Raw genomic sequence first — 26,784 nt, 5'->3', positions numbered from 1 at the left:
AGGCCGACGGCAGAAACGAGAGTTCCTGGGGATCCACTTCTCAAGGGGCATCCAGAGGCCAGTCTCTGGCGGGAGCGCTTTTGGCAGGGCACGGTGCTGCTGCTGCTGCCCCTGCTGGGCAGTGGCACAGGCCTTGCCGCGTGCAGGCTGCCTGGGCCCTCTGTGCTGCCCTCAGATCCCCAGGGCTCCACTTCCCCTAGTACTGCCTCCCTCTCTCCCTGTCTCTCTCCCATCTCCACAGAATCCCTTTCTGAACTTCTGAGGCCATGGTTGCCACCACGTTCCTTCTGTTGCTTGTGCAAGGCCTCCTGCAGTACCCGCAGCAGGTCGGCAATGGGCTGGATGAGGCCGCGCTGGACAGCATGCAGCAGCGTGCTGAGTATCTGAACCAGCAGATGACTGAGCTGTTGCAGGAGCTGGAGCAGAAGAGCCTGAAGCAGAGTGCTGGTGCCTGGGGAGCCCTGCTTGGGTGGCAGTTCTGGACTGTTCTTGGAATCCTTGTTGTCCTCTTGGTGCTGTGGTTTGGACTCAAGAAAATGAGATGCAATCCAGACAGCAGTGGCCCAAGGGAGGGCTCCTTCATCAACTTGGTCGTGGAAGAAGAAGTGGACAATGTTTTAGCAAGGGAAGAAATAGAAAGCAACAATGAAAACGCGGAAGAAGAGCAAGACTACAATGTTGAAAGTAACCATCAAAGCATTTTTGAGGTGGTGGTCCAGTGTCCTTGTGCGTGCCTGTTTGATCATCTTGTTGAGAGCACGGTTGAGAACCGAAATGATGATCGACCTGAAGGCTAAACTCATGGAGATGTTTCTACCCGATGCCCGAAGAAGGTGGAAGGTATTTGAGTGTGCAGCTCCTTTGAAGGCTGGAGTCCCCTTGCACACGATGTTGTGTACCGTGTGCTTGTAGCCCGGAGACCCCCTCCAGGACATGCCTGCCACCTGGAGCTGGACACTACGGGGATGTCCAGAGGAGCTTCTGTGTCTGTGTGGAGCTGCTGTGCACTTGCATGAGGGAGCAGCTGTTGGAGGACATGCTTTGTTTCCTCCACGACCCAGAGCAGGAGCTGTGCTTCTGGGGCGTCTGGAGAGAGCCCTGTCATACATATCAACATGCCATAATTAGTGCATTTAACGTATTCAATAATACCCTCTTCCTAGTATTTTCACTTATAGATATTTTAATTATAATATTAAGATTGTAGTATAATAATAATAGATATTAATATTATAATTATAGATATTAAGACCCTTTTTTTGCTAGTACATTTAGTAGATATATTATGACCCTCGAGTTTATGCATTTTTTATATATGATTGACCCCCTAGTTAGTACATTCAGCAATGTTGACATATCATTACTATTCTTTAAGTAAACTTCGCCATTCTGGTACTTTGAATTTGCATGGTCTTCTTGAAACCAACATATACTGTAAGATTTATGAATTGCCGAGTTGTGAATTAGTGACATCACCAGTGTCACAATGGGGGCAGCCAGAAACAGCAGCAGCAGGACAATGAAGATTCTGTTCATCCAAGACACTCTCCAGCGCTTTGGCACAGCAGAAATGAACTTGTTGCGCATGCAGAACACTGTGCTCTGCTGGCGATGGGGGTTCCCCACTGGAAATCAGCCCCCACATTACCTCATTACCCGTGGGAAAGTTCATTTTGCAATGGAAGTCCTCTCTCTGTGGTGCAGCAAGGACAGAGATCCTGCCATGGAGAAGCACGATGTCACCACCAATATATTTACTATTACACACACCAGGGGTGTCACTGAGGTCCCAAAACCACCCCAGAAGCACAGAGGTCAGCACCAGGGAACCAGTTGCATCTCACAGATGGAAATTTCCAGGAAGGAAAAATTCTTTGGCCATGATAGCCAATTTCATATTTAAAAAGTGTTTTTTGGGCTTCGGCCTGTTTACTCCAGGGAAGCCCTAGGGGTCAATTATGGCCTGTGCATGTTATCTTGGTGTGTGTCAGGTCTTTGGCTGCCTGGGGCCATTCTGACTCCCACAGCGGAGCTGGAGATGGAGGGCAGGGATTCACTCTGGCACCTGAGATATGGCATCGCTGGGTTCACAATGGGGGCAGCCAGAAACAGTAGCCGCAGGTAACACTGCCCCAGTGCAGCCTTGGTCAGTGGCATGCGTGCTGCACAGACAGGAGGCTGTGCTGATCACTGAGTGATGCCCATGGTAGAAACGAGAGTTCCTGGGGATCCACTTCTCAAAGGGCATCCAGAGGCCAGTTTCTGGCGGGAGCGCTTTTGGCAGGGCACGGTGCTGCTGCTGCTGCTGCTGCTGCTGGGCAGCGGCACAGGCCTTGCCTCCTGCCGGCTGCCTGAGTCCTCTGTGCTGCCCTCACATTCCTGTGGTCCTGTCCCCATTTCCCCTAGTACTGCCTCCGTCCCTTCCTCTCTCCCATTCCTACTTAAGCCCTTTCTGAACTTCTGAGGCCATGGTTGCCACCACGTTCCTTCTGTTGCTTGCGCAAGGCCTCCTGCAGTACCCGCAGCAGGTCGGCAATGGGCTGGATGAGGCCGCGCTGGACAGCATGCAGCAGCGTGCTGAGTATCTGAACCAGCAGATGACTGGGCTGCTGCAGGAGCTGGAGCAGAAGAGCCTGAAGCAGAGTGCTGGTGCCTGGGGAGCCCTGCTTGGGTGGCAGTTCTGGACTGTTCTTGGAATTGTTTTCATCCTCTTGCACCATGTTAGGAGTCATGAAAACTTGATGCCATCCAGACAGCAGTGTCCAAAAGGAGAGCTCCAGCAGCAATTGATGGAGGAGGAAGAAGGGGGACAATGTTGTTGCAAGGGAGGAAATAGAAAGCAGCTATCTGAATGTGGAAGAAGATAACAAGCTTGGAAATGAGGAAGACCATGATCACTAGTTGTGCCCAGAGCTGTGCTTGTGCGGCCTCTGCACAGAGCTTGCACATATTTACATCCCATAGTGCATTTAATGTACCCATATGTACCTTTTACTTAGTGCATTTTTATAAATGTTAAGACCCCTATTTAGTGCATTTACTATATATAGGAAGACCCTTAGTTATTGCATTTTCTATATATTATTTAGACCCTGTTATTAATGCATTCAGTAACACTGAACCTTTCTTGCTATTCTTTCAATAAACTGGACAGTTCTAGTATCTTGATTGTGCAAGCTCTTCTTGAACTCTGCTAATCCTGTAGGATTGATGAGTTGCACAAGTTGTGAATTTGTGCCTGGGTGAGAGTGGAGACTGTTAGAAAAACCCCCTTTTTAATAAAGGCACACTGTTCTCACTGAGCAGTGCTCCTCTCAGTGGCCTCCCTGGTGTGGCAGCCACTGAAGACCTCGGTGGCTACAAAGATGACTGTTCCCTGTGTTCCCCTTGCACTCTCAGGCCATGCTGGATATTTCACATGGGCTCTGAAAGTCCCCAGCAGCTCTGGCTGGGTAGAGATCAAGCAAGAGGCATTGCTCCTGTGCCTGCTTATGTCCATTGGGGAGACAATGAAGATTCTGATCATCCCAGGTGCTCTCCAGGGCATTGTCAAAGCAGAAATTAACTTGGTGCACATGTAGAGGGCTGTGCTCTTCTGCCAGTGGGAGTCTCCCAGTGGAAATCATCCACCACATCTGCTCAGCACCCCTGGACTAGTTCTCTTTGCAATTGAGGTCATCTTGCGGCGGCACAGCAGGAACAGAGATCCTGCCACGGAAAAGCTCCGTGTCACCACCAAGGTATTCACTACTATGCATCCAGTGGTCTTGCAAGTGACTCCAAAACCTAGTAAAGTGCAAAGACTTCTAAAATGAGATGGGAAAATCCTGTGTGGTCTTCCAAGACTCTCATTTGAAAAACCCCAGCATATCTGGATAGTTATTTTATGGACAGAAATGTCTTTATTTTAAATAACACTTTTCATGGGGTAGAGTTCTATTCATGATTATTATTAACCAGATATATTTAGGAGTTGTGGTTCTAGATATACATTTTAAAACCCTTTAGTCAACTGCAATCTGTACGACAGGGCAATTGCAACAGCAGTTTTTCAATATTTCATTGAAAACAGCTGGAGAAGTGCCTGGTTGTTAAAAGATGCTGCCTTTGTGGATAGCTTACTGTGGTAAGGCATGGATTCTGTCTGTCTTTTCCAGAAAGAAAATGCTTAAAACAATCATTATACCTGAGAAGTGAATATTAAATGTTGAAATTCTTTCTTAAATCAAGTGACAACTATTTCTTGTACTGAGGTTTGTGTCCATGATGGGATTTATAGTCTGGAGGATACACAGTTCCTCAGGACACAAAAGCTAGTAAATTTTTTACATTTTCTTGTGTACAATCATGAGGTTTCTAGAGACCTTTCCATTGCTTAAGCCTTATGCAGGGTGCAACCATTTAAAATTTTTTTTTGCTCCATCAGGAGGCATGTACATTATAGAAATATGTTTTTCACTGTCCCATTTCCCATATAGAAAAATAAGACATAAGTTCAATGCTTGGTTCTGGGACAGTCTAACTCCTCCAGTCTCTAGTTTTTAAAGAGTCAGAAAACCAATGAAGTTCATATCTCACAGCATCTTTTTGGCATGTTCAACTGAACTGAAGCACTGTTGATCAGCTCCTGTTATCAGATATTGATTCCCTTGCAAAAGTGACAAATTTCCTACAAAAAGCTGGGTAATTTAATGTACTCACCTTGCACTGCACACATGTTTTCCATTAAAAACCATCAGGAACTAGCACATGTATTTAGGGAACAAGTTCTGTTTCTTTGTGCATATGTGTTCCATAAAATAAATTTTTTCCGTACCATGAAATTGAACAATCTTGTGTCCACTGCCGACAATGGAATATAGCCATTGACTCCAACGTGCTTTGTATCAGGCCCTCTGTACTTACTCCTAGCTGTTCCAAACACACATTTCCCAGGGTCTAATGTGGGGTTAGTCACTTGAAATCACTCTGTACTTTAATAGCACTTCATTATGGATGATAAAACTTCTTTCACAATAAAATGTTTTAAATACTGCTTTTGTTCGGGGAAACAAGCTCATGATTAATTTGCTATGTGTATTTAAGAACTGAACCCTTCTCTAGAGAAGGTTAATGGTGAATTCTCTGCAACTAATACCTTCAATTTAATCACCAAGTTAATTCTATGTAAGAGCATCAGTGGTTTATTTGGAAAAAATACTTGCATGAAACATTATGAAAAATGTTCAAGAGTGTAAATCCATATAGTGCCCTTTAAAGTTACTATTACCACACATTCATGAGAGTAGAACAAAAAGGAATTAGATTTCTTAAAACCAGAGGAGGAATGCTGTTACCACAAGAAAAACAGCAGAATTCCCCAAGTTGAACATTCTCTTCTTACTTCCTTATATGTCTGGATCCACAATAAGCCTTTCTTCAGCCCGCTTTTCATGTGTTTCTTTGTGAAATGTTAAAGGAAGTTCACACACGGGGAAAAATCAAGCAACATTTGACCTATACCATTTAAAATTAAAATTACTTTAATGCTTTACTATCCAGATTTACAGAAAGAAAGTTGGCTTTTATCTTATCTGTTGTTTTGTAAACATTAAAGTAATCCAAACTTCATTGCTGTTGCTGTTGTCTTTCATGCTGATTTTATCAGATTGAAATCCTAAGTTTCTTCCCTTTATCAGTCACTCATATTTTTTTTTTAATTTCTGAATTTTTTGTCTTGAGAGACTGAAGATACAGCACTGTTTTTCTCCCACATATCTTAGCTTTCCATCCATATTTCTGCTACTTTGTACCTACCAGCACTACAGTCATTTAATTATCTGGTTTCAAAAGTCTCATGTGCTGTCTGTGGTTCATTCAGATACGTATGAATCTCAAGGGCAGAAAAGATCACAGTGAACATCCATCACAGTCTAGCACAGTCCATAGGACTGCTCTTCATCAGACTCTGCTTAAATTAAATGGTTATGCTTGAACTAGCCTGGGGCTTTTAGGAAAAGCAAACAAACAGCTATATCAGTTTAAAAGTTACCCACACCAGGGAAGCCAAACCAACCTTCATTATATCGTTTCTGGCCTCTGGTTTTTAAAAACACTCTGCTTTCAGAATGATTTTTTTCACTTCATCTATCATATTTCAATTCTCCAAGAGCTCATTATAAATAATATTACTAAAACAACTATAATGGAGTTTAAAAAAAGGACTCTATTTTCTGTTAAACAAGACAGCCTGTCAGAGAGGGAGATAACTAGTTAAATGCCACTGATGAAAGATTTCATTTGTGATGACTACAGTTCTCTGTCATACACCTGGGGGAATTCCAAAGTGATTAACTCCTTTTCATGATTGCAAAGCAATGTGCTTCCTCCCCAGGCTATTCCCACTGTTTTCCCATGTGTAGCACATTGACTCAAGTTCTACCCACTTCTGGCACTGAGGCAACAGTCATTATTATTGAGAAAGTATCACCCTCCTTCTGAAAGCAGTTCCTTTAGCAGTTAGTCCCGGAGAAAGCAGAGTTGTGGCCATGCTTTACACAGGGATCAAGCCAAGTTATGGCAGATTTCTAGAGAATGTCTCAATACTCATGTTTCTCATGTCCCTCATGTCATGTCCGGTCCTGCTCATCCTTGGCTCATTAAAGAGCAGACCTTCTGATGTCTGGAGAAGGTCTTCTCTCTTGCCAATACTTTATCCAGAATATTCGGAGTAAGAAGTCTGAAACTTCAGTAACTTTACATAATATATCAAACTGGAATCCAACTTTTTTATCTATAGATTCTTAGAACTTTATTTTGAGCAACTGGCAAGTGTCTCTATTTTAGTACAGCAAAAAGGAAGGAAATTACATTTTCTTATTTTATGAGACACTGCAATCCTTTAGTCAAAACATTTCAGATCACAGAAACTAGATAACATGAATACATAGGCTCAAAATAAAGGTGAATCTATCACACTTAAAAAAATCGTATTAAGAATTTACTCGGAGGTAAAAAATTAAAAGAAAAATGAAGTAATATTAGGATTACTAGAATGAGTTGAAAATTTGAAATAAACTTTTCTTCTTTAATTATTTGGGCACAAGATTTCAAAGAGTTAAGGTTCATTTTCTTCCTGTCTTAGACTGAAGGCAGGTGAGGTTCAAGAGTTATTTTGAGTGCAGTCTAAAATTTCTAAAACAGACAAATGACAAGCTATGTTCTTTAACATCTGTTCATGCATATGGAATAAAGAGACTTATTCTTTTAAAAATACCAAGGATTCCTTCCTTCTTTTCCAACACCTCCATTTCCCCCAGCTCTCAACTTCTGGTGTTGTACTCCCTGTTCAGGGAGAGCTGATGGAAGCAGAATAGCCAACAGCTTTGTTATTCTCGTTGGTGTGTTTAAATCCTTCTCTCAAGCTACAGCAATAGTTTATGATGTGTCTGACATGTCATCAGAATTGTAATGGTAAATTACCAGACACTGCAGAGACACAAAAGTTAGAGGCAGCCTCTTTGCAACAGAGGAGTGGAGGCTCATCTGTAGATGAATGGGGGTGAGGATGATAAATGGCATAAAATTACTATTGTACTCTGAGTAAAACAAGGCTGAATGCTCCATATCTGGCACGTAGCAAGATTTTTTTTTTTTTAATGCTATGCAGCATTTATTTTGCTTGGCTGGGGCATTCCAACATTATAAATTCCCTTTATGTATTAACCACTGCCCTCCTGGCAGGGACTTGAGCCAGCTGTTAATGGTTTTGTTGCTGGGGAAAAAAATAAATTCAAAAAATGGTGTGTCCTTGACATGTCACTGGTATAAATAAATATTTTCAGAGAAGGATGGGAGCTTAGATGCTATAATTTTTACTTGACAGATTAGGACAACCGGGTTGAGAGTATCTGACAGCTAGATACAGTCTGATTTATAAGACTGAGTAGGGAAGCATGACAGACATATGTATTTATTAAAGATACGCTTACAAAATGTTCCAGTTTAATTTGACAACTCTGCCAGCTAAGGCCTCAGGAAGCGCAAGGATATTACTCTCTACATACCATCATTACGCTATGGTTTCAGCAGAAGTTAAAAATCAGAAAGAAATAGTTTTAATAAATTGTATATACACCCATTAATAGATGTAAAACAAGTGTATCTTTTAGCAAAATAAATTACAAAAGCTGAATTATTCCACATAGTCAATGTAGAAAAAATGAATATGTATAATACATAAATATACAGCACTGTACAGTATTATGACTGTAATATTCAAGTATATATCAGGAGAAATACTGTCATGGCAACATACTAGCATAGAAATATTCCCTTTTAATTTATAAATTCAAACTGAGGACAGCATGTACAAAATGCTTTTTTTCCCCCCTAGAAATGTATGAGAAAAATGCAGACATTCTTCTAGCACTGAAACAATAGTCTAGTGTGTTTTACTTCTGCAAGTCAGCTTTCTCACCACTGTCACTGCAGCTCACCTCGTATTTATCTATCAGTCAAGATTTCAGAGTACTCAGACAATCTGTACATTACGTTTTTCCTGCTCCATAACAATTGCGTCTTTCAAACACAGATTTTCAGCATTTCTTGTTGATATACCCAATCTCCTAGAAGAGAAAGTAAACAAAATTAAACAGCCTGTCTATTTGGCATTGACTCCTTCTTCCAGCATTTCTGGTAACTTCAAATAAGTGAAATCATACCCCTAATATTTCTACCTGGAGAGCTGGAACTACAAGGAATCCACATGCCTTCCCTTTGGGACTGCAGCATAACCATACTGGCATCAAGGAACCAACTGACAGGTGTGGCATTGTAGTTTAGATGAATGTAAAATCAATGCACATGTAAATCACACACCTAGAGAGAAAAATCTTCCTCCTAATTTTAAAGAATGAGGCAGAACTTATGCATTCTGCCTAATTCTTTAAGAAACCTTCATCAAGAGAAACCTTCATCAAGAAAGATGGTCACTTTCCTACATTCTTACTAAATTCCTACTAAGCCTTCAAGCCCTTCTTGAAGTATAAAATTTTCTTGAGGGAGTGGAGGGAAGCATCACAATTCAGGTTTTAAATTTTTAAGCAACAAAAGTGAAGAAGACGAGCTATTTCACAAAGCTTTAATGTTCTCTCTCCCTTGTCCTTCCTGTTGAAATTCAAATTACCAATCAATTCTTTTTGGAACCTTAGCATGCTGGTATCTACAGGCAACATATTTCTAGTGTAATCAGTACTGTAGTAAGGCCAGTTTAATCTCAGTCAACTTAGGTTAGACCAGACCTTAGCACCGTTGAACAAATTTTACACTCTCCTTCAAAAAAAAAAAAAATAGAAAAAATAAAGTGAAAAACTAATTCAAGGTTAAAAGACAAAGAACTAGCATTTTGAGAAAACTCTTTCAATTAGGATTAAGTGGAAAACTTGAAAACTTTCACTCCCATATCAAGCATAAGACTGCAAATGAGGCAAGGGGGAAGGGAAGGAGGCAGGCCAGTTGGCAAGACAAAACCCAAATAAATCGCAAAACCTCTCTATTTTATGTAGTGAAATTGTTGAACAAATCAAAGTAGTTGAATATAAACCAATCTTAATAAATATTTTAAACACATAAATTTAATTTTATTATCTCCCAAGAAAAAGTGATAGCCTTGTTCTATTTTTCTGCAGTCCAACTTTTTACACCTGCCTGTTTTCCACTTGGAGATGTGGCTATAAGTCTTGATTTACCCTGGGAAAATCCTTCACGCTTTTGCTTCTCATCTTTCTTACTGACAGCCAAGTACTAAGTCTAAGCTTAAAGAACTGCTGTGCATCAATAGACCATAAATTAGTAACTCTGATTAACAAGAGGAGAAAGCATTGTACAAGAAACTGATACGTCAAACAAAGAAAAAATGACAAGAAGTAAAGGAATGCAAAGATGACTTTCTTTTTTCTACAATCAATTTCTTTTTTCCCCAAAGGACAGCAGAAATTTGTGGACTACAGTTGTTAAAATCGCTAATAAGTAGTATCAGTCACCCACAGCAAGCTTTTGATGAATTTTACGTCCTTTCAAGAAAATAATAAATCTTTATATGCTGTTATATAGGTGAGATCTGGTGTGTTTACAATGTATCAGGATAACTTAAATACATGTTGCTATGCTAATAAAGATATTAATGTAGCTAAAGGCACATATGTGCCATGAGTAAAATTTGCCATACCATTTGTGTAGTGTGAGAGAAAAGAACAAAAAAATCTCTGTCCAGTTTTCAGCTATATACAACAAAATAATGTGAAGATTTTCAGCGAAGTGATTACCACTCAAAAGTATTTCAGAAATAGAAAGGAAGAAGTTTAATTGACTGAAAAGACTTCCGACTACGTGGTTTATTTTTGAGAAGCTTATTTCTTCATTGTAAGTGTCAATGATAATTTTTGAGGCATTAAGAACTTTTCTCCCAGCTGATGACAGTAAGGATCATAGTTACAAACTGAAAAGAAAGAAAAAAATTGCAAATCTTAAAAGAAAATGAAATTAAACTTTAGTCTGGAGTGCTAATCCAGGCCCAGACAGTATTTCAATAGATTTCCTTAGCTTCAAATCCCCAAAATATTTAATAGGAACTTTTGGGATTTTTGAAAAGGATGCAGGCTACAACATGTAGTTAAGCCTTCTGTTGAGCAACCATCTTCATCACTGAGTTCTCCCAATTTTCTTTTATTTCTTTTTGTGTGTTTGAACCTCAATAAAATATTACTTTGTTTTTGGCTAGAGGGAGAAAAGTCCCCATGTCTATTGCAGGTAAAAACTGATAGAAGAATCTGACCCTAGACCCAAGCCATATATAGTGTTCTTAGACCTCACATAATCATCTCTTCAAGTTTGGATGAAAACCACACAAATTAAAGTTTAAATGGAAATACATTTGCAAACACAAGTAGAAAGCAGCTTGTGCCATTCTTTAATCGCTTCACAGTCTGTATGTTATTACTACTATTGAAATTGATGGCAAGAATACAACACCAAGTCTCTGCACATGATTAACTTTTTATTCTTCCTGTAACTTGCTATAAACCTCAAATGAACTCGCAGGTTGGCAGGAGTATGTTAACAGCTAGATGCCAAACTGTAAGAGACATTTTTTCCAAACAGCATCACCTTCCCTGGAAGTGTTTCCCTTTCCCTCTCCTCTCCATTTTTTCCTCCATCTCCCGATAGCTATTATAGTTGGTTGCATATTTCATTTGTATTTGAGACTTAAATCCTTCAAAAAGTCTTGATCCTAGACATAAAACACTCCATGAAGAGAATTTTCCTCCTTTCAGCTCCAGCCTTGCTTTTTTTTTTTTTTTTTTTTTATTGAGAAATGCTGCCAAAAAAAGACACCAATTATTCCAACTGGCCTGAAAGCAAAGGGCCAGACTGGGCTCACTCATCCATTTTCCATAGATCCCAGAAGAGGAATTGATGTTGCAGCATAACTATACAACTTCAGCCATTGTTTTCTTTAGTGTGTTTAGCAAGTGATGCCAGATATTCAGTGCCCAAGGAATCAGCTTGGTTGCTGCATGGTCCTTCAGGAACCACTTCAGCTCTCAGGCTGAAAAGTCACATGCGTCAGCCAGAACAGGATCCCTCTTCAGATTTTGTGAACATACTTAGTGGAAGGTCCAAAGGTCATTGCTAAAGACATTATTTTACAAAAATACCAAAAGACTTAAATACCTGCAAGTATTAGTACAGGACTCAGAGATGAAAGCCTGTCAGTATTTCCCACAAAAATTCTTTGGAAAAAGGAACAAGGTTTGGCCAAATCATCTTCTTTTAACATGTCTTCACTTGTTGAAAGTTGTAGAATTGCAGAATTATTAGGATTGGAAAGGACTCAAAGATCATCTAATTCCAAACCAAGATGAGGACAGGGCTACCTCCCACTACTCAAAGTTGCTCAGAGCCCCATCTTGTGCAGGAAGACTTCCAGGGATGGGGCATCCTCAGTTTCTCTGGACAATCTGTGTCAGGGCCTCATCACGCCTCCTAATATTTAATCCAAACCTACTCTCTGCCAGTTGGAGGCCATTCCTCCTTGTCCTGTCACTCCAGGCCCTTGTAAATAGTCTCTTTCTGTCTTTTTTGTGGGCACTTTCAGGTACTGGAAGGCTGCAATCAGGTCACCTGGAAGCCTTCTATTTTCCAAGCTGAATAATCTGAAATCTCTCATCCATTCCTTATAGGAGAGCTGCTCCATCCCTCTGATCATCTTAGTGGCCTCAGTCCAACAGGTCCCTGTCCTTCCTGTGCTGGGGACTTCAGGGCTGGATGCAGCAATCCAGGTGAGGGTCTCATTTCCATTACATCCAGTAGGTGAAAAATGAATGCCCTTGCATGTCAGTGATGTGGAATCTCAGTTGCATACTGAAGCAGCTAGACATTTCAATTCTATGCTGATAAATTTGTTCCTTTGAAAATGTGGAACATATTTCAAAAATATCAATGTGATGCCTCAGTGAACATCCCTTTATTGAAAAGCACAGTAATCATACAACTCTGGTCACAAACAAATGGGCTGACAAAGTCCAGATACAGACAGTCAAGGTCCTCTTCTGCCTTCACAATCACAAGACTGATTACAGTGGAAGTGCCCCCCCCATGCACCTCAGGGAGTAATTGGCCTTTAGTTTCCAACACCTTTAGGTCCATGTTTTTTGGATGATGAAAACTTTCCTCTTTTGCTGCTATCAGCACCATTTTCTGTCTATATAGCTCTTGTAAACATCATGGCATTTTGCTCCGAAGGGGGAAATCTCTATTTGCATTACGAGAAATGAGAAGAGAAAAACAAAATATTGAATGACAAACTGACATGCTCAAAGCTATTGGCAGCTACAAATAATATTAAGTCTCAGACATCTGGTCCACCATGCTCTATCTATTCAATCTAACCCAAGAGCTGCTAGATTCCTTGGAGATTGTACACTAATAAAACAGAAAGAAAGAAAGAAAATAAAGCACTGTGAAAGAAATAATAAATTATACAGTGTTAAAAGAATGATTGAAATGATTGGTGATATGGGAAAAGAGGAGTCTGAGTAACAACACAAAAACAAACAGATACCAGAAAGTAAGAGAAGAAACATCAACAGATAGCACCATCAAGCAGCAATCAGGACTTAAATTTGTTTTGCAAAACCAATCTCCTGTAAATCAAGAGGAGACATATCAGAATTTAGGTGAGGTTTGAGTGTCAGCTTGAATTTACACGAACTAAAGATAGAAAAGTTATTAAAGTTGTGTAATTGTTATGTTGTTATACCTTAGTTTGGCATTCTGGAGGAAAACTGAATAGAAAGATCTTGCCTTCACAGCTCTCTGTTTTAATTTGGCTAGTTTTTTTTTTTTCTGGAGTTTTGCATGTGCAAATAGCCTAACCAACTACTAAATCTGAGCCACAACTTCATTTTCTACTTTCTCTGGAGTCCAAAAACCAGGACCAGAATATTTTCCTCTGTGAGGCTGGCCAATACTTTTAACACCTCCTGAGACCCCCTGTTGTTTGACCAAAGGGCTTGGAAGGCATTTCTGACAGCTGGGGTTGGGTTTATTGATTTATAATTCTGAAAAACCCCCATGACAACAGGTTCTCACAGAAAGTACAGATTTTGATTTTGAAGACCTCAAGAAAAAAAAAAAAAGCCAGTTGTGCTTTCAGGCATCAGTTGTAGCTGTATTCCTTCTGTACACATTCTGTTCTTTCCTTGCTACCTGTTAAAATGTAATACAGGTTTGTCCTTTAGCATGAAAACATTCCAGACATATCTTTAACCAAGTTAGATGTTAATGAATAAATAAATAAAACCAATTAAAAATAACAATAATTTGAAAAAAAATTAATACCTGCTAAGGCTGGGCTGCTTGGGACTTTCATGGCAGAGTTCTTCAGCTATTAGCTGTTCTATCACAAAATATGATCCTGCTGCAACCACAAAATTTAACACATTAATAAAAGCAACCGATCAATACAGCAGTACCAGCAGTTGGCCATCTGTAAAGTTCAACATTTAATCATAATTAAGTCAGGAAAAGCTGACAAATACAAGCATAAGAAATCACACAAAAGCAATGCAATAGAAGTAACCAAACACCCTAAAATCATCAATCTGGCCAATTCTGACACTGCTTTCAGTTACTTCTAAATTAATCTGGAATAAAAATTAATCCTTAATGTGTATCTTTTCCAATTATCAAATTAAGATTTGAGTTAAACCAATAAATACAGCAATGGTTTAATTATATTAAACCACATGAAACACCCAATAAAGAAGAGTGTGTGCACAGATAACTACTTGTGTGCCACACATAAAAAAAAATTAATGTAATAAAATTAGTAGTGTGTTTTCTTTCCCATGCAGTATTATGCTGCTATCACAGCAACCCCTGTTGGTCGGTAGATGGGTATAAGGAAAATGGAGAATTTACAGCTTTGGATATGATTTCTTTTCCTAGGGCACCAGGTGCTTTAAATGCCACCAGAAGGATGCTCTTGGCAGTGCCATACTGTCCAACATGGCTTGGCATAGATTAGCTCAAAGCTTTTGTGTCTTTGCAGACTTTGATTAAGGGCCAGTGCTAGAACTCCTATGGGCTTTTACTTGTTCCAGTGTAGCATAGGGATTTTTTCTTTTATTTATTTTTTTTTTCTCATTACAGCTGCCAAAAATATGCCAGTTAAGATAATTACATTTCAATTTAAATTGGTAATTTAATGGAAAATTTTACATCAGGATGTAGGGCAGAATTTTACTTCCAACCCTATCCCACAGAACCTTTTGTCTGTTGCAGATGATTTAGGAGCCGAATATCCTATTTTTGGCTCTCAACAACACCAGAGAATTTAGAAATCTCCACAGTTTTTTAGGATTCTCTCTTCAATCTCTTTTAAGTCTGCAAACCTCACCTCAATTTCGTTTCATCTATCTACTCTTTGCTGTTTCATTGACTTCCTGTCTTTATAGGTCATAATATATGCAAAAACCAAATTATTCATCAAGATATTTGCTCCCTTTCGAGAGGAGAAGTAGAAGAACCCAAGACATTCTGCCTGCCATGGCTCTGCTGCTTTCATTATTTGTTTCATTATTTGACACAGAAGCCTGGCAGTCGCAACATGCTGTAAGGGGAATGATCTTCCTTTGTTTAGGGCACCGTGTGTACTGTCATTTACATAATAAAATCCTCACACAAATAACAGATGGTGAAGAGGCACTCATGTTGCCACATGTTGGAAGCATGATGTAGTTCCTTGATGAACTCATTTCTTTTACTTTTGCCTACAGACGCCTACCAGCTATTAAACCTTGGGAGTTAGTCAACTGGTCAGGGGTTTAAAGACAGGCAAAAATCCATCTGCTGAATTTTCCTGCTTCTAGGAGGAGCAAATGATGTGCCCTGATAGAAATGTGCAATCCATTGAAAATGGTTTCGACTACCATGGAAAGTAAATAATAGTCTATATTTTCAACACTCATCAGGCAGAAATGCTTCACTATAGAAGACAGAAATGTCATTATTCCACAGGGTCTGAGCTGTTTTTCTCTCTTTTTGGAACCCTTTTCTCAGCAGAAGCTAGGGACAGAGAGAGCTATGCTAATGCTGCATATTAGCAATATCAGCTCTTGGATGCATTACCATTAATTCTATGCGCAAGTTAAGTGCTGGTAAACAAACGTCTGTCACTTGAAATAACAGCCACAGAGGCTGTATACAGTGCAGTGAAATAAGATCACACCACATTCCCTAATTAGAGTTAATGGATCTGGTTTTGATCCCATTTACACCGATTTTGCAATCATGTAATGCATGCTATTGTCTTGAGGGGAGCTGGTCTGTAAAAGGAATCAGTCTCCAGGATAGCAGAGGGTATTTAAAGGAGTGGTCATTTAGTTGCCTAAAAGCTGCTGTTTAGACGCAGTTTTCTACATTGCTCTCAGGGCTGGACTGCTACAGTTTCACTGCAGGGGTTGGGAGGGTGAGACAGGCTGTGGGAACTCCTGAAGACACCTTGTGAAGGCCAGACCTATGCAGGAAATGTGGCCCAGGACATGGGATTAGCCATGGCAGGTACAGTGGGATTCACTGAACACCTCAGCACACCAGGCTGGCCCATTCACCCTGTCCCCATTTGGAAACCCACAGGCCCTGTAACCCTAAATCAGCAACTCTGAAGCTGCTGTGCAAAGCAGAGGTGACACACAGAAAACATTTACAGGCAAGAAACTCTGCTGTGGCACCCACCTGCTTCCATCCCACCCTCTGTATTTGTTACTGCAGCTCAAAAATGTCTAGACTGTGCGTTTCTGTCTGTGTCATGTCTGCTGCATGAAAACATACAGACACAGTAATTCTGTATAATAGATCTGTTGATCAGGTAGTACTTTCAGGAAGATACACAAATCTCCAATTTCTAAACAAATATTAAAATTCCCAGAACAAAGAAAGCTCAAAACTTTAAGATTTGCATGAAAGACTACGCTATAATGACTTTGAGCTCTTATTCAGACTGTAAACTGGATGTGAATATTTTTTAATGTTCTATTAGCTCTGATTATCTTATTTCAGTTTTGTGGGGTTTTTTGGTTATTGGTTTGGTTTTTGGTTTTTTGGTTATTGGTTTGGTTTTTGGTTATTATTCATCAAGATATTTGCTCCATTTTGAGAGGAGAAGTTTGGGGATTTCGTTTTGCTTTTGTCACTGGAGGCTGTCTCTAAGGCAAGAATATTTTCAATTGGCAGTTTTTTAGCCAGTGCAGCTTAAAGAAGAGTTACAGGTCTGATTATCCCATAGCATGGAGTCTTGATCTGCAGCCTTTAGAACCCAGGAAGTGTGTGGTTATTTTTCATGCATTAATGCACTTGTATTGACCAGTTAATTTGAAATCACTCGCATCTCATGTCATGACAAAAAAGCAAATGCAGCACATGCAGAGCTACAGATTTACAAGGTTACATAAAGATAAGCAGCAAAGGGCAGATAAAATTCCTTCATGTATTTCTGCATCAAGGTAAGTCCCTCTCTAGAAATGCTTTATGTGATGCTGATGATGGCACCAAGAACTTATTACTCCTTAAGCAGTTTTCACCTCTGCAGGTTATATGCACAGAATATTACGTTCTACTCAGGTAATCCCACTGAACTGTCTTCACTTAAGAAGAGTGTCCCTTCTTATCTTTTCTGACTTCCCTCCTTCACCATTCCCCAGAGCAAACAAAGACAAAATCCCTGAGGATTGAGTAGGAATGAAAAATATCTTGTGGGTGATTATGGAATTTGAAATAGGATTTTGATTAATTTCCTCAGGAGAATCTACATGTGACTGGCAATAAAAATACATTTTTTTTTTCATTTCTGCTTGTTCTGTAATTAGAGCTCCATAGATACAGCTATACATCATATATTTCAATTACCACAAATAAAACTCTTAAGCACAATATGCTTGTAATATTACTAATGGTGGTTGAACAAACAATACTGGGACTAGAGTGTAGCTCTGCCATGTGGATTTGCTTCTCAAGCTATACCTAACATGCATGTTAGAATTAAACCTTTACCAAATAAAAATAATATGGTTGAATAATTAAAACCATAACTGACCACCATTCCTGATTGACTAATTTGCATTTCTCCAGTTATAGATTATTTAAATATCAACAATTTGTTCATAACTAAATGTCAAGAAAATTACTTTAATAACATTCATAGCACTTAGAGCTAGGGCATTAGAATTATAACCTGAATAGCTGAGAACTGAATTTAAGAGTTCTGTCTTAATATTGACATACAACATTGACTGCAAAATCAAATGTCTATGTACCTTATGTAAATAAGATCTCTCTCTCTCATGCACTGGAGCTAAGATACGTAAAAGAATGATGAGTACAAGCAGAGAACAAGCATATCATGTTATCTTGATGTTCACTCAGGATTGAAACAACTCAGGATTTAAAGAAAATCATTGCAGAAATAAAGGTATTTAAAGCAATGATAATGAGTTAATTCTAGACAAAAATGCTCAGTTGTTTTGATTCACATTTTTACTTGAAAAGAAACTGGTCCAAGCAGTTCAACTGTTCACCAGTTCAAGCAGTTCATCAGTTTCACCTGGTTAATTTGAAAAATTTATCCCCACTCTCACTTTTATTATCCAGAACAGTTTAATTATACCTTTTTAATGATATGCTGTATTTCAGTTCTAGACACATAAAAGGAATAAAAACTTAAAAATAACAATAACAAAAAAACCCAACCAAAAAGAAAATTAACCAAGAAACCCAATTTTATTTTAAAATATTGTTTTTATAGAAATTTTCATATTTGCCAGGCGAGTTTACAGTTGGCATTAAAGCCTTCCTCCTCAGAAGAAGGCACTGTAGTCCATGGCACGACCATGGCAGTATCTGTCATGTTAACTTTGCTGCAGACAAACCCATAACTCCGCACTGTGCTTCTATTGACCGTTCTTTCCATTTTTTTCTCCTTTTAAGATGCTTCTTTTACTGTTTCCCCCCTTTTTCCTATTTGTTTTTTCAGCTGCACAAACTTGGTTTTCTACTTTAAGATTGATTTGTTTTATACTTTCAAAAATGCCTTAAATTATTATTACCTCATTTTAAGATTCCTAACTGATGCTGCCTTGGACAAATACAAGCTTCTCATTTGTCTCAATTTTACTCATTTTCCTAATGTCTTGAACTCAAATTCAGTTTTGTTTATACTCAAGGGGTAGCTGCTGTCAAGGGTCCCTCAACTTCAGCAGGTCTGTGACATCACAGACTAACCAAACTCCAATATTTTGTTCAAATCTATTTCTGCTTTTTCCTAGGTATTTATCGCAAATCCTAACCTTAATTATCTCTCCTTACAAGCAATTGTTTTTCCAAAACCTGTTTCTTAATACCTCTAGTTCTAGGTAAGGATTCCCCTTGTCTTGAAGCCTATTTCTTATGCAATGTAACATGAAATAAAACAATTTAAACTGTTGCTTTATTGAAAACACAGCTGCCCTGATGTGTCTACTGGAATTTCCTTCCTTTTGACACTGTCACATCTTTTGTACTTGTACATAGAGTGAAAAGCCTACACTGCCAGTAAAACATAAATCCAAGAATTCCATATTGGTTGCCTTTTTTGTTGCCTTTTTAGTTTCCCTTTTATTCTTCCACTTTTGTTATCCAGAGAGATGAGAAATAGTTCTAAACAGTCCTTTTTCACCCTTCTCAAAATTCTTATTCTGGAATAGCTGCAGCAACTCTGTATAAGCAGGGAGTAGTGTCAGTTCAGAATAAATCATGGCAATTTCCATGTTTATGTATAAAACTTCTTGTAAGTTAATTACAGACACATGAATGCAAGTGATGTCAGTGTGCAATAACCTAATGCATGGTTTTTGGACATTTTTGGAAGGGGCGGGGTGTCTGACAGTATTTGGAAATATCAAAGGAAAAAAAATCTAATTTTTTTAACCTATAAACAGTTCATTTACCTGGTAGAAGTTTAAGCTTGTTGATTTCTACTGTTGCTCTTTTTGAAGCAGCTCATAAGCAGCTCTTCATCTTTTCCCTTTAGTTGTTGAAGGCTCCAGAGAGACACAGGACAATGGGGGGGGGGGGGGGAGTGCAAGAGCTCTAGAAACCATGAAAAGTTGTTCCAAATATAGCTCCTTTTTGCTTTGCTATTTATTATCCATCAGCACCGATGTCTCAGCAACAGCCATATCCTAACAAATTGAAGTGGTCTTCATGCTAACAAAACAGGGAACCTATCATGGCACCTAAAGACCACAATAAAATTGAAGACACACCAACTTTTCCCTTTTTCAGGTTTAAATGTATTTGATAGATCACCCATTCATCTCAAACCTTCAGAAACAAGGGTCATAACCTCAAGACCATCACATCTACTTTACTGCCTGCTCTTTCTGCTAAATACTTCTTTATATGTCTCCAAGTGCTAAGCAATCATTTCCTCTATCAAATAATTTACAAATGCCTTTTTATACCAGAAATTTACTATCTCTAAGTGAAACTGTAAATCTACACATGCAGTTTTCTGGGTCATAGCCTTGATTGTTCACAAGATGACAGGGTCCTTGTCCTTTCCTGATCCCCTTGAAGAAGGGATTGGTCTTTCATAAAACAAAACTTCAGCTGAGTAACAGGAAGCAAGGTATTTACAAACATCTTAAAAGCAACAACAACAAAAAATCATTCCAAGATATGTGTTTCTGTTTGGATTTTCTCTTAACTAATTCTCATTCACCTGTTTTATTGATCTCAAGTCTCAAATGAAGCAGCAGAATTTGGCTATGACCATTTCCCTTGCTATCTCAATTTACTCTGACATAATCCCCTGAATGAGTAACCTTACTGAATATGGAGGTATTATTCTTCTCTTTTTAAATACAGAGAATTAATAAAAGCCACTAATTCCTACCAGTATGCCAAAAATTCTGGACCACCAGGTTGTCAGTTAACCAGGTCACACAGCTTTCATTATTCAAAACAAAACAACCTGATCATTGTCTGCCTCCAATCCTAACATTCAGTTTCTTTTTTTTTTTTTTTTTTTTTTGTAGCACTTTTTTCTGCAGCATTGAATCAGTTAATATGTGAGGATACATTACCATTGAATATTAGCACATCATTACTGGCAGAAGGGAAATACTTTCCAAGGAATTTTGGAAACATAGGCCCCTGCAGGCACCAGCTGCATAAATTCCCAGCCTCATAACCTCCCTCCTTTAAATTAGAAAGATGTACTACCCAGTGTGCAAAACATTAAAAGTAGTACTAAAAGAACAGACAAGTAAGATCACAAGCAGAAGATAGTTACACTATAATTGTGACTTGTCAAAGTAAAATAATCCAACTTTTAGAGATATTTATCCAACAATTTCACCTGTGGAGGGGAAAAAACCAACAACAAAAGAGTCTCAATTTGAGGTCTGCATATTTATGTACACAAACCCTTATATTCTGGTTCAGACATTTCCTTACCCATAGGCACATAAAGTCCCTGCAGAGTTAAGCCTCCATCAATAAGGCTGATGTGTTCAAATTTCCTTTGTAAGTGCACACAGAGGTACCTTGCTCCTGATGCTCAGTGCACATACCTCAACAACTTTCTCAGTTGTTGCTAATCTTTCCAGTTCAGCTCTGTCTAAAACACAGAAATGTCAAGAAAGAAGCAGAAGAAAAAAGAAGTCTGTGCCTGACCACTGCTGAAGATGTTCTCCCAGGAGACCCTAGTCCTGTTTTAGTGAGTGCATGCAAAAGAACAGCTTCGAAGTGGGAGATTAAATAGTTACTGCTGGCAGACACTGCTGCCCTCTCACAGGGGATAAAAATGGATCCAGGGAAAAAAGTGCTTAAATCTGGATCCTTCCTTCTCTAGTTATTGGGTAGTCTCTAGGTTGAATCCAAATTTTAATCAGGAATATACTACTTGCATCTTCTCTCCCCACAGTTACAAAAGCCTGGCTGAAGTAGGAACTGAAGACAATGGTTGCTGAATCCACACATCTCACAAGAAACCTTAACACTTAGCAGACTCCTGGCATTGTCACTCCAAATCTAAACTGTTGACCAGAGGAGATTTTTGGCTCTATTCCTCTGTGATTTTTGGCAAGCTGTCTAGAAATTTTATTGTACAGTAGAGAATTAAACCTTGACATGCAATATTCTGGCCTTGTCAGTTAACTACGCCTGTTTGAATATTAAAGAGTTACATGCTACTGAAATGTAACTTGCTTCTACCCCCTGATCAAAAGAAAGCAACAACTTAGTGTGGTGAAAATAAGGTGTCTAAGATTGGCTTATATCTCACATGCAGGTCTATGGCAGTGCCAAATCAGAGTAAACCTGTTTAAAATCTATTTGTTTCAGTGGTAGTATTGTCAGCATATCCTGATCATGAATCTTCTTGGGCTGATTGAGGTACTGGGATGCTCACAGTGCAGGTTTCCTGGGACTGCAGCAACTTATTTACATGGACAGCCCATATTTCCAGCTAAAAAATATCTCCCCCTTGTCCTTGGAAAGAAAAAAGTATATAAGTATTAATAAAAAAAATTAATTGGATCTCCGTACGCTCTTTATTTAGGTGACTGCTTTTCAGATATTTATGCTAGCACCTCACCTGACTTCCATAAATTATCATAAATTTGAAGTGGGTGATTGGTCCTTCATCCAGGTCCCACATCTCTAGTCCTGACTGAAGACTCAATATCCTCAAGGGTTTGCATGAGGAGTTTAGAAGGGAAAGTCCTAAGGAGTACAAGAGCTGATGTGGGCTTATTTTATCTGATCCTCTGTCGGGGTTTGGCCACTTGGGCAGCCTGAGGGTACAGCCCATTCCAAGGCTGTTAACATCACCTCCATGTGTCCACCCACCTCATCACCATCCTCTGAGACAATGGTCTGGGTCAGGGACCCACACTACTTAGCCATGCCAACTCTGCCTCCCATGATCTCCTTCCACCAGCTGAATTCCCAGGTTTAATCTTACACACACATTGGGCTAATCTTGCTGCCACTATGCAAAAAAGACCTGAAATGGGTATTGGACTCTTTGTAAATACCTAGAAAATACTAAATTGATAATGCCAGCTGAGTACAACTATAACCCTAATAATTTTGCACATGATGGCAGAAAGAAAAACACTTCTGCATTCTGTCTTCAGGAGCTCTTTAATCCTCAAGAAAAGTAAATGTGCTTATGAAAAAATTGACAGAGCTTTGCCCCACTACGCCATGGAGAGATGTGACTTACCAAATGAGATATGACTTATCAAATGAGGCACCAGTCTGACCCTGGTTCAATTTTCAGCTGTCTTAGGGCTCTAGCACACGATCTTAGGTAAATTGTGTCTGTGCATTGGTTTTTTCCACCTTGAAACGGATTTTATTTTTCCTTGGTTTTATTATGTGAAGCACTAAATTCTACATGAGAGGAAGGTATTACTATGTTCCACAACTTTATCTTGACAATTTGAAAATGTATCCTTCCATGCCAGTGGCACTGCTCTTTGGTTGTTTATCATGTACTTTTCCATCATCCAACAACAGATGTGCTTTCTGGAGTGTCTTCAAGATTGTTTTACAGAGCACTTGAGAGTATTTTGTTTTAATTTTATTTCTTTTGTTGTTTATTTTCTTTAAACATTTTAACCTCAGGGATTTGGCTAAGCTACGACTATTAAAAAATTATACAGCAATATGTAGTTTCTGTTTTCCATTTAAGCTAACATTGCAAAAGTAAATCTCAAAGGATTGAATATACCTTCTCCACTTTTCTGATTCTTTCTCCATGAATGCTGCTTTCTGTCTGGGCAACATCTCTTCCCTTTGTAGTATTATTATTAAAGCCAAATGTTGCTTGAAATATGGAATATATTTACCTTGCTCCTAGAATTGAGAACATAGTGATTTTCGTACTTTCCTGTTTGTCCAAATTCTGTCATCAGGTTTGCATAAACAAGTCAGGTAGTCTTTTCTGAGACCAACAAGATGATGACAGGAAGAAAGCAGACCAGAATGAAGTTGCAGGAAATAGGGCCTTTTGAAAAAAAACAAACCAATGCATTTCTCTATTACAGTTTCCATTCCAGAGAGGCCCAAATTGCTAAAATAAACTTAATCTATCAAAAACATAGTTAATCCCAGTCACAACCTTGTTTTCATTCCACCCTCTGTCCTTTACTGTTCTTAAAGCCACAGCATTTCAAAAATTACGTATTTTTGCATCTTAAATTTGATCCAGAATTTAGAGGGCTCTGGAAGGGTTGAAGCCAATCACAACTTGCAAAGCAAAAAAAAATCCTGTGATCAACTGTAGCAAAAATAAAGAAAAGGATTGCAAAATTGATTTAAAATAGTGCCATAAACCTTTAAAACTGTGCTGGAATTGCAACTATTGCAGCTCCCATTTCATTTTACAGAGGCTGTATATTTGTGTTGCATAAGCTGCTCTGAACAACCTCAGTCTGCATGCTTAATGCCAATATCATAACTTTAAATTTATTGCTCCATTTAACTTCACTCTGGCCACTAACTGATTCCCAAATTCTACAAATTCAGATCAACTTCAATCAACAATTTTAACAAATAAATGAAATCTTGTTTAGGAAACAATACCTCCGTTTTCCCTGAATATTAAGCACAGATCCAGAAAGAGAGTTAAAATCTGATGCACTTGACATACTTGGTTTACAAGCAGTTTTTGTTCAGTTAAGGTCAGGGTAAGAGTCAGCCTGGGAATATTTAGGTAAGCCCAAGAAGCAACACTGGCAAGGCAAAAAAAGAAATCTAACCTGTTCCTAGTCATCAGAATTAGTTCTGACCCACAGACTCAACCTAAAATAAACCTTTGAGAAGTTCTAATTAATTATTTACAATTCTCCCTTCATTTAACTGGTATTTTACTGAATGTTGACCCATTAAGAAAGAAAATTACATCTCCAAACCCCCAGATTTTACATGAGCCCATGGAGGCCAATTTCTCTGCTCTCTGAACCTCGGTTCTGGCATTGAATTAAAAATTATTTCAACTAAATTGCTTTTCAAGGGCTAAATTTCAGATACTCTCTCCTTTTCTTTCATTATTTTGCCTGATGGGTTACATGGCCACAAAAACTAACTAAAATAAATATAAGTCAAGCTTTCCAGGAGGGCCAAACCAAGTTTTTTTTCTGTGTAGTCTTAACAACTGATCAAGAACCTCTGTGAGTGTTTCACAAATCAAACAGTGGTTTCTCCCTGCCCTGCACAAACAAGATTCCCATGACCCATCACCATGGGATCATCGCTTTGCAGGTTAGTTAAAAACTACCCACAGTCACCCAACAAATAGCAAGAACACCACCTAACAAAAAAACACCTAGTTAGATCTTGGCTGAAGTCCCCAATTCACATGGACAGGTTTGTCTTTTTAAAGGCTTACATATGGCTACAGCCATTATTTATTAGTATTATAACTTGTACAATAGTAAATGGAAGTTTTATTGATGACCAGAATATGATTTAACTCTAAAATGCTGGCAGATTCGAAATATGTTCAAAAAAATACAATGCATCTATGGGAGATGTTTCATGAAATGAATTTCCAGAACTTGTGGGCTGGTATAAGCACTACTTTCCAGCTTCAAAAAGGACATAAGTAACCTCACAAAAGTCACAAAATTAGTTAGCTGTTATGATTTAAGTACCTATTTCCTTAAATAATTGATAATTGGTATTACTGATTATGCAGGAGAGAGGATTTCACTGTAATTTCAAGGATAAAAATAGATTTTACCAACATAATTGCCCTGGGTTTGTCTTAATTAAATTTTTTGGTAAGGAAGAACCAGACTAAAATCCCCACAGAATGTAATAGGATAGAGTTCATATGCATGTTTATTTTGTGATGGATTGAATTAATGAGTAGCATATGCAAAGGGCTCTTTAAATCTTCACATTAAGAGCAAGCTTCCATAACTAGGAAAGCAGAGAACATGGATTCTCTCATTCCAGCATTCTAAGGGAGTTCATGGGATCCCACCACTGGGTCCAGCTGTCAGAAGCAAAGAGGAAACAGCAGCCTGTGAGAAGGCAGTGAAACAGTAGGAAAATGCTAGGGCTGGGTGAGTGAAGCTATGAAGGACAATTTTATGAGAACATTATGAGAATGATTCGCCATCTTGAAATAAAAATCTCTCTAGAGATACAGACTCCATATTAATTCCTTCCAATTAATCCTGCCAGGCTCTCTGTCACATAATTTTCTCTATGTAAGAATTTAGCATTCTGTAAACTTATAGCAAAAGTTACATTAACTGATATTTTTAGGCACTCATGGCATCATTTTCAGTCCTGTGTAGTTTAAGCCTGTCTATGTGCATGTACAGAGAGTACTATCAGAAATAGACATGGCTTGAACGTTATTTCAAACATACATATAAAAACTTTCTTCTTTCTTCCCATTCACCTTCCTTATCCTTGCCAGCCATCTTATTTTTCCTCACTCCCCTTTTCACAAGTCTATCCATTTAATTTCCCTAGCTTTTGTCAGCCTTTCCACTCTGTCCCTCCCCATTGTCTTTTATTTGCTCTTACTCTTCTGTTTGGCCTTTCAAATTTGTTTTTGGCTAAAATGCTCTTAACAGTATTTGAGTAAATACAAGGTGAATGGATACCACAGGCACTAACCACTTCTGCTGTGCTACAGTAAAGAATACTTTGCTTTTTCACTGCTGCTGCTGCTTAGAACAATGTATTCTGCTCAGCTTATACTCACTTCATATATATATTTTTTCAGTTAATAGAAAGCAATATCATATTGATAGCAGAAGCTTCAAAGGGATGTTTGAGCAGAGAAGATATAAAGTCAATCTAACGGGATGAAAAATAAGAAAGAGAGAAAAGAAAGAAAGAAAGAAAGAAAGAAAGAAAGAAAGAAAGAAAGAAAGAAAGAAAGAAAGAAAGAAAGAAAGAAAGAAAGAAAGAAAGAAAGAAAGAAAGAAAGAAAGAAAGAAAGAAAGAAAGAAAGAAAGAAAGAAAGAAAGAAAGAAAGAAAGAAAGAAAGAAAGAAAGAAAGAAAGAAAGAAAGAAAGAAAGAAAGAAAGAAAGAAAGAAAGAAAAGAAAGAAAGAAAGAAAGAAAGAAAGAAAGAAAGGAAAGAAAGAAAAGAAAGAAAGAAAGAAAGAAAGAAAGAAAGAAAGAAAGAAAGAAAGAAAGAAAGAAAGAAAGAAAGAAAGAAAGAAAGAAA

The sequence above is a fragment of the Ammospiza caudacuta genome, chromosome 2 (assembly GCF_027887145.1).
Source record: "Ammospiza caudacuta isolate bAmmCau1 chromosome 2, bAmmCau1.pri, whole genome shotgun sequence".
Lineage (NCBI taxonomy): Eukaryota > Metazoa > Chordata > Aves > Passeriformes > Passerellidae > Ammospiza > Ammospiza caudacuta.
This window is presented reverse-complemented; position numbering follows the sequence as displayed.